The sequence below is a fragment of the Mus musculus genome, chromosome 4, assembly GCF_000001635.26.
Source record: "Mus musculus strain C57BL/6J chromosome 4, GRCm38.p6 C57BL/6J".
NCBI lineage: Eukaryota > Metazoa > Chordata > Mammalia > Rodentia > Muridae > Mus > Mus musculus.
This window is the reverse complement of record NC_000070.6, coordinates 4,407,180-4,418,884: the sequence shown is the minus strand read 5'-3', so window position 1 is coordinate 4,418,884 and position 11,705 is coordinate 4,407,180. Positions and strand designations below refer to the sequence as shown.

Here is an 11,705-nt window from a genome sequence, read left to right as displayed (position 1 = left end):
TGGAGCCATCAGGGGTATGCACATAGTTGCAGAGTGGATTTGGGGCAACAAAAAGAACCAGTGCAAGAAAAAAAAAAAAAAGAAAGAAAGAAAGAAAGAAAAGAAAGAAACAGACAGTTTGCATCAAAGTTTCTAAGGAAGTAGCTAGTAACTGCTACTTCCTGTTCACAGTTTGGTAGGTATTATTGTTGAAGAAAACAAAAGCAGCCACAAACTATAACACATTTTTATTTTTTTGTTTTGTTTTATTTATCTCACTTACTTTATTTTATTCATTTGGTGTTTTTGTTTTTTGTTTGTTTTGTTTTTTGTTGTTTTGTTGTTGTTTTTGTTTACTGCTTCAGTGGAATCAGATTATTAACTCTGCCTCAGCCTACCCACTACAAGAGTTACTGGTGGTAAAAACTGTGGCCCATTACAGGTCTTATCCAGCTTTTTTTTTTTCATTTCTTTTTAGCTTAGTGGATTTATCTTTTTGTGTATTTCTAAGACAAGTTCTGATAGGCAAGTGTGCATGTTTAGATTCTATCCCAAGCACACTATAGGCAAATTTTAAAGGGAAAGGAATATTTCAGTCATTCATTTTACTCTCCATGCATTGCATGAGTGCTGAGTTAAATCGAAGCCCTACTCTACAGAAAATGTACATTTAGGAGAAATAACAAAGTTATAACTGTATTGTTTTCAGAGGCTATGAGAGGAGAACTAGGTCGTGCAGGGACTCTGGCAAATAAACTAAGCATAAACACTAAAAATTAATTAGTAAGAAAATGTAGAAAGACCAAGAAAAGCCATGCTGATTGTAGTAGTCATTCCTTTATTCAGTTATAAGATGGCTTTATTATTACATGCATTTGTTCCTTTACTGCCTCACCATGATAAAGAACCAAGCTTGTCCTTAAGGACACATCTATGAAAACACTAGGCCTGTTGGATATCCACACACACCAGGAGAAACAGAATGGAAATGTGCTCTGATACAGCTATAAGATAAAAATTCACATGCTAGAAAAATTGTTTTACACAAACTGAAGCCACCAGGCATTGAAGGACCATTGGGTACACTTACTTTATAAAGCAATGGAGAATATGAGTTCTAAATTTTTCAATCATTTTAAGAGAATACACACACACACACACACACACACACAAACATAGCTAGTGGCTACTCCAATATATAGAGCACAAGGGTGCAAGAGCCTTGTCTGGATGCCTGTGGGGTGGTAAATAGAAAGAAACAGCATCTTAGTGGAAGGAGGTGGCAAAAGAAATGGATGTGGATGAAAAGGCAGTGCTGGTTCAGGGCTGACTAGGTTCTAACCAGGGTGGGTGTTAAACATTGATAGAGCCACGTCACTCTTGCTAGCATCTGGGAGTATGACTGAAGTAGATCATAGTCTTCCCAGGGGAGTGGATGCTTTCCTTCCTAGCAGGATTAAACTCATGTTTTCATTTGCTGGGCAGCCCAGGTATTTTTAAGAAGGTTGTCACTCAGCTGATGATGCTTGCTTTCATACCTGTAACACAAAGGGAAAGGTTGTAGGGTTGGTTTATTTAGATTTAATAGCACAGTGGATCAGACTACTCTGAAGGGGGAAAGTGGGTTCTTCTTATACAAGAAGACCCTCTTTGGAATGATAAGAAATAATTTCCTTTTTAAAATTTATTTATTTTTCATTTATGTGTGTGGTTGTGTGCTTGGTGTGGGTGTGGGCATGTGTACATGAGTGCAGGTGTCCATGGAGATTAGTGGGTGTTGGTTCCCCTAGAACTGGAAATAAAAGCGGTGTGAACCACCCAGTATGGGTGCTAAGAACTGATCTTGGGTCCTCTATAAGACTGCATGCGCTCTTAACTGCTAAGTCCCAAGGAGGAATTTCTATCACATGTCCATTGGGTTCTGCAACATTTCCCAAACTTCTCATCTCTTGTCTTTGGACAGATTTTCCTTCAAAATCACAACTCATTAGGTTTTCCTTCTATGTCCAAAACTGACTCTACTATTTTTCTCTTGAAAGTTGACACACAGGGTTTCTCAGCAGGCAATATGAGTTTTTAAGACTATCAAAGTCTTGGGAGTGATATTTCAAATTATTCTCCAAGTCAATCAATTATAGGCACATTCATTAAGGTTGTGTATCAAAAGATGGCCTAGTCGGCCATCACTGGAAAGAGAGGCCCATTGGACACGCAAACTGTATATGCCCCAGTACAGGGGAATGCCAGGGCCAAAAAGGGGGAGTGGGTGGGTAGGGAAGTGGGGGGGGGGAGGGTATGGGGAACTTTTGGGATAGCATTGGAAATGTAATTGAGGAAAATATATAATAAAAAATATTTAAAAAGAAATGTTTAATATGTTATGAATAGCTGTTCAAAGCCTTTTCTTTGCTTCTTCTGATTTGAAGTAAGAACAGTAATAGCTCCACTCACTCGGGGCACGCACGCTCTACTTGTTAGGAAGAGTGCCAGCATTCCTCTTTCAAAGGTGAAAACTAATGCCTCACTCAAGGATTGTTGTTACACAAGTAAGTTGGCCATCAGCTATCCAGACAGAGTGCTCGAACCAAAACCATATTGATCAGGATTTTGGTCTAGAACATCTTGGTCTCAAGAAGTAAAGAAAAATAATTATTTTCTGTTTAACCTACCCAATCTAATTGTACTTTATTCCAAATACAAAGATGATTTCTGAACGAACATGAATTATTAAGTAACTTATTTTCTCTGCTGATTTTGTAATATAATTTTTTTCATTTTGTTTACTTTATATTTTTTCCATTTTTATTAGGTATTTAGCTCATTTACATTTCCAATGCTATACCAAAAGTCCCCCATACACACCCACCCCCACTCCCCTATCCACCCACTCCCCCTTTTTGGCCCTGGCGTTCCTCTATACTGGGGCATATAAAGTTTGCTAGTCCAATGGGCCTCTCTTTGCAGTGATGGCCAACTAGGCCATCTTTTGATACATATGCAGCTAGAGACAAGAGCTCCGGGGTACTGCTTAGTTCATATTGTTGTTCCACCTATAGGGTTGCAGTTCCCTTTAGTTCCTTGGGTGCTTTCTCTAGCTCCTCCATTGGGGGCCCTGTGATCCATCCAATAGCTGACTGTGAGCATCCACTTCTGTGTTTGCTAGGCCCTGGCATAGTCTCACAAGAGACAGCTATATCAGGGTCCTTTCAGCAAAATCTTGCTAGTGTATGTAATGGTATCAGCGTTTGGAAGCTGATCATGGGATGGATCTCTGGATATGGCAATCACTAGATGGTCCATCCTTTTGTCACACTTCCAAATTTTGTCTCTGTAACTCCTTCCATGGGTGTTTTGTTTCCTATTCTAAGAAGGGGCAAAGTGTCCACACTTTGGTCTTCATTCTCTTGAGTTTAATGTGTTTAGCAAATTATATCTTATATCTTGGGTATCCTAAGTTTCTGGGCTAATATCCACTTATCAATGAGTACATATTGTTAGAGTTCTTTTGTGATTGGGTTACCTCACTCAGGATGATGCCCTCCAGGTCCATCCATTTGGCTAGGAATTTCATAAATTCATTCTTTTTCATAGCTGAGTAGTACTCCATTGTGTAAATGTACCACATTTTCTGTATCCATTCCTCTGTTGAGGGGCATCTGGGTTATTTCCAGCTTCTGGCTATTATAACTAAGGCTGCTATGAACATAGTGGAGCATGTGTCCTTCTTACCGGTTGGGGCATCTTCTGGATATATGCCCAGAAGAGGTATTGCTGGATCTTTTGGTAGTACTATGTCCAATTTTCTGAGGAACCGCCAGACTGATTTCCAGAGTGGTTGTACAAGCTTGCAATCCCACCCACAATGGAGGAGCGTTCCTCTTTCTCCACATCCTCGCCAGCATCATTTGCTAAACACATTACTCTCTTGTATTTTTTTTTTTTTACCTGTTTTGGAGTGATGGCACCATATTTTTTTTCCAGAAATTCTAAAGCATTTGTTGCCCATTTTAAAAATTTACTTATATTGTACATACCAAACACTCAACCTTTCTGGAATATATAATTTATGTTTTAGTGAATTTACAAACTAGTGCAAAATATCTCTAACTAGAATTAACTCAGAGGTTAAGAGCACTGACTATTTTCATCCAGATGACCTGGGTTTGATTCCCATGTAGGATTTAATTGTGGGAAGTCACAGTTGTCTGTAATTCCATTCCAAGGAATCTGATACCTCCTTCTGGCATCCATGAGTTCCAGGTGCATAGTGGTGCACAGATATACATGTGGACAAGACATTCACTTACATGAAATAAAATAAAAATTTTAAACATGTATCTAATTATCAATATCAGAACTTGTCGCCCCCCAAAAGTACAAGGAACCCAGTCATGTGCCTTTTGTCTGTGACAAATCATTGGACAAATAGCAACTTAGAAAATGTTCATGGTTCCATAGTAGAAGACATAATTGAAGGATGGGTGGCCCCAGGAGCTTGAGGTGGCTGGTCACATGGCATCTGCAGTCATGAAGCAGAGAGTACTGGTTGCCGGTGCTTGGCCTGTTTCTCCTTTTTATTAAGTTCAGGATCCCAGGTCATTTAATAGTGCTGTCCATATTTAGAATAGGGCTTATCAGTTTAAGATAATTCTTCATAGCTATGCCCAAGGGCTTATTTTGATAGTGTCTCTAAATGCTATCAAGTTGACAGTCAGGATTGGCCATGGCAGCTGTTCTATGTCCCCTTATAGGCACTCCCTCTCACCTTGTCTAAGGCAACCAATAATCAACTTAAAACTCTATGGATTTTTCATATGGAGATTGCACATAAACAGAATCATACAATATTAGTCATAATGTGTGGGGTTTCTGTCATTTCCCAAATGTTTTCAAAGTCTACTCATATGGTTTCAGGTGTCAGTATGTCCTTGATTCTATGTCTAGATAAGAGTCTAGACATTATACCACCACAATACCCATTCACAACTTTAAAGACACATAAGTAATTTCTACTATTCCTTCTGAAAAAATATTTAAAAGAACATTTATATACTAGTGTTTCTGTGAGTACATTTCTAGGTCTTTTGGTCAAAGGTTAGAATTGCAAAGTCAGGTAAACAGCCTGCCTTTAAAATTTTTAAAGCTATAAAAATGTTTTTCTAAGCCAGGCAGTGGTGGCGCATGCTTTTAATCCCAGCACTTGGGAGGCAGAGGCAGACAGATTTCCAAGTTCAAGGCCAGCCTGGTCTACAGAATGAGTTCCAGGACAGCCAGGGCTACACAGAGAAATCCTGTCTTGAAATCAACAACAAAAACATCAAAACAAACAAACAAACAAAATTTCTAAAATAACTACCAACTTTTATATTCCCACAAGCAACAATATATACAGAATCCAATTTCTTCTTCTCCTCACCAAAACTAGCTACTTTTCTTTATATTCATCCTAATATGTGAAAACAAATACTGTATAGTAGTTTTGCAATTTTCTCCTAACAACATTGAACATCTTTATTGTCTGTGCTGTATATCATTTGTAGAAATACAAACTAAGCTCAAACTAAGCCACCACTGCCCAGCCCCTCCCACCTCTTAACATCTCAAAATAAGGTTCAATTTTACCTTGAGTTTGGTGGAGACATTTATTTTTATTTTTTCCTTTCATTAAAAATAGATTTCTTTCTCACATAATATATATCCTGATTATGGTTTCCCTTCCCTCTACTTCTACCAGTTTTCCCCCAACTTCCTTCCAATCTGGATCTGCTCACTTTTTCTCTCATTAGAAAACAAACAGAGGAATAATAATAATAAGGCATAATTGTATAAAGAATCTCCTGTGAACAGTTTAGAAACACCACCTGTCAATAAAAATCAACCTATAAGCTGAGGCAAGAAATGAGAGGTGAGAGTTCTAAAAGGGAGAGAAGTTGAGCTGGAGCCCATGTAGAATCTTCACCCCTACATTCTAGCATCCTTGTCACTGGAAAAGTGTTCTGCGGGCTTCTAAACGAGAAATATAAACATCAACTCAGCCACAGGGTTGGTACAGGATAGGGTCAGGCACAGGAGAGGATTCACCCTGATCCCTGAAGAGACAGACACAATTCACTTGAAGCTGAGAAAAGATAACTAACCACATGGCAGGATTTACAATCCAATAACTTAACTTTAATCAATAGCATAACTGAGTTATGAGCCAGTGGGAATGATCCAAAGCATAAGGCCTAAGCATTTATTTACAATTAGTTAAGTCTCAGAGTCATTATTTCATGAACTTGGGCACAGGTGGAAAACCATATTGTTATAAATAGTATAATAAGATAATATGAAAACTAACACTTTGGAATTGGGTAAATCAAACAAACAGAAGGAAAAGAGCCCAAGAGACAACACAAGAATCAAAAACCCACTCAGTCAAAGATTTAGGAATCCCAGAAAAACACTAAACTGGAAGCCATTGTATCTAAGAAAGAACCTGGTACCTGTGTGGGCCCTGTACATGTCCCTATAGACTAATATAGATTTTGATCATATGGATTTAGAGGCCTTGTTCTCCTGATGCATTCTACTCTCTTTGACGCTTACATTCTTTTACCTCTTCTTCCACAGGGTTCTCTGAACCTTGAGGGGAGGTGATGGAGAAATCCCATTTAGAGTTCCAGGGTCTCTAATTCTCTGTATAGTTTCTGGCTGTGAGTCTCTATATTTGTTACTATCTACTGCAAGAAAAAATATAAGCAGGGCACTGATCTATGAGTATAGCAGAATGTCATTGGGAATCATTTTATTGCTACTTTGTCTCTGTCTCTCTCTGCGTGTCTCTCTGTGTCTCTGTCTCTCTTAGATGGTAGTATTTGATTTTACCTAAGGTATCTAGTCTCAGGTTCTTGGTCACCCAGTGTCAGTCTCAGTGTAGGCTACGTGTTCCATTTCATGGAATAGGCCAAATAAGTCAAATAAGACAGTGGTTGGTTACCCCCACAAACTTTGTGCCACCATTACACTAGATTATTTTATAGACAGGACACAATTGTCAAGCTAAGGATTTGTGGCTGACTTGATGTTTATATTTCTCTTTTAGAAGCCTGCAGAATATTTTCCATTCTAAAAATGCTAGAATGTAGGGGAGAAGGTTCTACAAAGGCTCCAGCTCAACTTCTCCATGTTCAGTGAGTTGTGTAGGTGCTGTCTTTAGAAATGGGGCCCTGCTGTTAGTTTGTGAAGAGCAACCTATAGCCTTGGCAACAGCACCCTGGGTTGATTGATGGAGGATTCCCATGAAACACCTTTGGCCATTACTTCAATTAGATGTAACCCAATCACAGTACTGAAAGCTTCACTTGGTGAAAAGTGATTACCAGCTTGGGCTCTGTCTCTCCCATTATTTGAAGATTTCACTTAGATCACTTTGTTTATGTATAAATTTTAGGAAGCTTCTACAGTATTATGTTCATATACTACTCTCCAAATGCCTCCCAATTATAGCTATCTGTCCATGTATTCCCTCCCTCATTTCTTTCTTCCTTCCTCCTCCCAACTCAAGTCCCCCATTTCAGTCCTCCCATTTATCTATAACTATCTATTCTATTTCCCCTTCCTAACAAGACCCATCTGTTCTCTCTAGTACTTTACCGTATTCCTAATACTTGTGGTTCTAGAAATTGCAGCTTGGTGATCATTGACTTAATAACTGCTACTGACATGTAAGTGAATACACACCATATTTGTTTTTCTTGGTCTAGGATACCTCATGCAGAATGATATTTTATAGTTCCACCTAGTGAATTTCACTATTTTATTTTTTAGTCATTGCATAATATTTCATTATGTAAATATACCACATTTTCTTTATTCATTCTTCTATTGAAGGATATCGAGGTTGTTTCCAATTCCTGGCTATTATAAATAGGGTAACAATGAACACTGTTGAGTAAGAGTGACTATGGTTAGATGGATGGTTCTTTGGGTACATACCTAACAGTGGTATAGATGGACCTTGATGTAGATCGAGTCCCATCTTCCTGAGAAACCACCACTTAGACTTTCATAGTGACTATACGGATTTGCACTACCTTAGTGGGACAATTAAATCAAAGAAAATTTATAATGTTTATTTCATTTTCTGCTATTATTCACTTAGGACTTTAAGCTACTTTTTTTGTTGTCTTTATAAGTAGTTTAAAGAACAGGACTTCTTGTTGAAAAGACTTCTTTTTCTTAACAAATTGTATTGAAATCCTTGTTGAAAGTCAATTCTTCACAAATGAACTAATTTTGGAAGCCTCAGTTCTAACTTCGCATCACATTGTCTTAGTTATACAGCCTCATATTGTTTTTAAATTAGTATGTGTGAGTCCTTCAAACTTGTTTTGGAGTCCTCAAATTTTCTTAGCACTGCTCAGTCACTCTGTCTTAACATTCATTTAGGTGTTAGCACAAGCTCAACATACTGCAAAAAAAGAATCTGTTTACCTAGTATTGTCAGCTTGATCTAAGATAAACTGACAAATACTATATCATTATATTTATAATATCCTCTAATTCATAGATGTGTTTTTGTGTTTATTTATTTGGGTCTTTTTGGTTTCTAACAATTGTATTTTACAGTTTTAGTGGTGGAATTCTCATATTTTCTTGTTACATTTATTAAGTATTGTATTCCTTTTGGTGCCACTGTAAATGGAATTAATTTTAAATTTGATATCTGGACAACCTTTAGTGTGTGGGTATGCAGGTGGCTGTTTACCCACTGGTCTGCTCTTACTGGGGTGTAGATTGTAGGTTGTTGCATCCAGTGGTTTAGCGTTCTAAAACTATGTTGGGTTCATTTGTTAGCTCTAGAAATGTGTAGGATTTTCTATATACACAATCACATAATCTATAAAAGGAAGGAAATTTTTCTACTGATTTTCTACTAGTCTGGATACTTTTGATATTTTCTTCTAGCTTAATATCTCTAACTAGACCCTGGAGTACAAAGCTTATAAAAGTGGTAGGATTGAAACATATCCTCAACTCTTAAAAAGAAAAACAACAACAACAAAAAAGATGTGAGCAAATCAAGATACAAGAGGAAAGCAGTCAATTGTGGTGATGTGTACTTATAATATTAGCACATGGGAAGCAGAAGCAGGGTGATTTCCAATTCTAGTCCAGCCTAATCAGACTGCAGAGCAGAGGGGAGCAGAAGTGAAAGGGTTTGTTGGTTCATTCATGGATTCAGGGATTTTAATCCATGTGTGTGGGTTCCATTGTTCCTGGGCCTGTGATGAGGCAGAACATTGTGGTAGAATGGTGTGGTACAGCAAATCTTCTATCCACATGGTTGTCACAAAGAAGACTGAGAAAGAAGATAAACAAATATATCCTTCCAGAGCAGGCATTCAGGAACCCACTCTTCCAATGAGGCTCTTCCTACTAAAATTTTCAGTATCTCCCAATAATATCACCAAGTTTTACAGCTCTCATTGAATTCATAATTGATGATATCAGAGTCCTCAAGAATCAATCTTCCTCTTTATTTACCCCCTCTGGTCATCTGTGAATGTGAGAGCTAAGTCTTCAATGCATCATGCCCTAAAGAGCTTTCCAGATAGCACTATGTATCCTTGGTTTTGATGCTAATCTTTAATTATGAAAGATTTCAGTCTTTCATAATGAAATGTAATGTTGGCAGTGTGTATCAATTTTGAATTTGGACATTTAATTTTTTTTCCATTTTTTATTAGGTATTTAGCTCATTTACATTTCCAATGCTATACCAAAAGTCCCCCATACCCCCCCCCACTCCCCTACCCACCCACTCCCCCTTTTTGGCCCTGGCATTCCCCTGTACTGGGGCATATAAAGTTTGCATGGACATTTAATTTTCAGCAAAACAAAGTTCAGCTAAACTTTAAGAATTTAAAATTATGTATCTATATTTATAAAAACAAAGTTTAAAGTTTTTTGTTTTTTGTTTTTTTTTAATGTGTGTACCTGCTGAGAATATGTGAGTACCTACAGAAGCCTGAAGAGGACACAGAAGCTCCTGGAGTCAGAGTTGGGGCACTCTTGATCACTGAGTCATCTCTTGTTCCTTGATGTAAAGTTTAAAACATCCTATAATCTGCACAAATAAAGAAGATTATGGTTAAATACATATTGCAGTGTAATAGATCATACACCTTGCAGCATTTAGGCAAATCCTGCAAGGGCATAGAACATGTTTTGGCTTTCTCTTACAGTCTTAATTACCAGTTTTACTTTTTTCATTACCTAGGACTTATGCTTGATTGAAGAAGTTATTTATATACAATTATGCTTTGCTGTACTCAGAATATAATATTTTAAAAAATTAAACCCACAGATTACTAAATTGCCTATTTGTCATCCTCTACTTTGTGTTAACTAAACCTCCAAGGTTTCCTCCTTTCTAAGCCTTTCAGTTTCCTTATTCCTCAAGCCTGAGCAAACCGGAACAATGCAAAGTGCCATCTCTTAACCCTGCAGGGAGCCACGTGCTACAGCAAACCTCTTCTAGTAAGAGCAGAGGGGCCCATTTCCACTCTGTTTTTATGATTTATATTTGAAATGCCTCTCAGATTCCCATGTTTGGGTTGCTTATTCTGCAGCTAGTGGTGTGTTTTGCAAGGCCGAGGAGCCATTAGGAGTTGAGCCTGGCTAGCTGGTTTTGGACAGTAGGAGCAGCCTTGGGCTTGTGTTTTATACTTTCCTATTCTCTGCCATGTGCACAGCACCTCCCATTTTCTCCTGCCTCCAAGCCTCCTTTACCATGATGGAGTTCAAGCTCTCTGAAACATGAGCTAAAATAAGCCTTTTTGCAATTAAGTTGCCTCTGCTAGTAAGTTTGACTCCATCAATACAAAAGTCACTGAAACATAATTCATTGTTTACTCTAGACCTTCTGATGATCTGTAGTGGCTCATCCCTTACCTGTTAGCAATGTAATCTTTTGATTTTTTGTGTATTGCTTTCAGAGTTCCTGTCTGCAGCATCCTTCCAATCTTAATGTTCTTTCTGAGTAAAGCATCTCCAACATATATATAACTTGCAGCTCCCGGCCTCACCAAATAACCACATGCACTAGTAACTTTTAACTTGTGTACTATGGCTTTCAATTTACAGTCAGTCTCTTCACATGATTGAAATTTGTCTCTTTTTGTCACCTTTAATAGTATTCCATATTAAATATCTATCATACCAGTGTGAAATGCCAAATTTCATGACTTAATAGTGCTAATCATAGGCATTTATTTCATTCTCCTCATAAGAAAATATTGGTCAACTTAAAATAAAGTTTGGGCTTAAATTATGAGTTTGTTTAAGAACACTTATTTCAATTTTCTATTTCACTTAGAGTTTATCTAAATCAGAAATAACTACAATTATCAAAGGATATTTGATAAAATATTTTAATAATTTCTAGTAACTTGTTAATATAAAGGCTTTTATTGATAGAATTGAAATGGTAAAACTTCCAAGCATTTCTGAAACAAATTGGTGGTAGCATTTTAAAAACATTTGAATTTTGTTTGTAAATATTTTATAAGTAATTGCCTTATATTTATACTTGGCCTATAATTTTTTATTTTTAAATATCCTGCTTTTATCAGATGTTGCACTAGACAAGAATGTAACCTGAGAGCTAAATAAAATATACTGTAAACTACATCTAGAATACTTTCTAACATCCTTTACATATGATAGTCTTCTCTGTGAAG

The 11,705-nt window shown here is 37.3% G+C and overlaps 1 long non-coding RNA gene across 1 annotated transcript in view; it reads right to left on the bottom strand.

The window, feature by feature from the left end:
• Nucleotides 1–800: 800 nt before the first annotated feature.
• The window catches only part of Gm33007, a 40,813-nt gene continuing 29,908 nt past the window's right edge, over nt 801–11,705 (bottom strand). Inside the window, exons 2-3 of the long non-coding RNA XR_390354.1 lie at nt 9,986–10,090; nt 801–1,517 (exon numbers count right to left, since the gene is read on the bottom strand). This is a non-coding gene — a long non-coding RNA (predicted gene, 33007). The remainder of the gene's footprint in view (nt 1,518–9,985; nt 10,091–11,705) is intronic.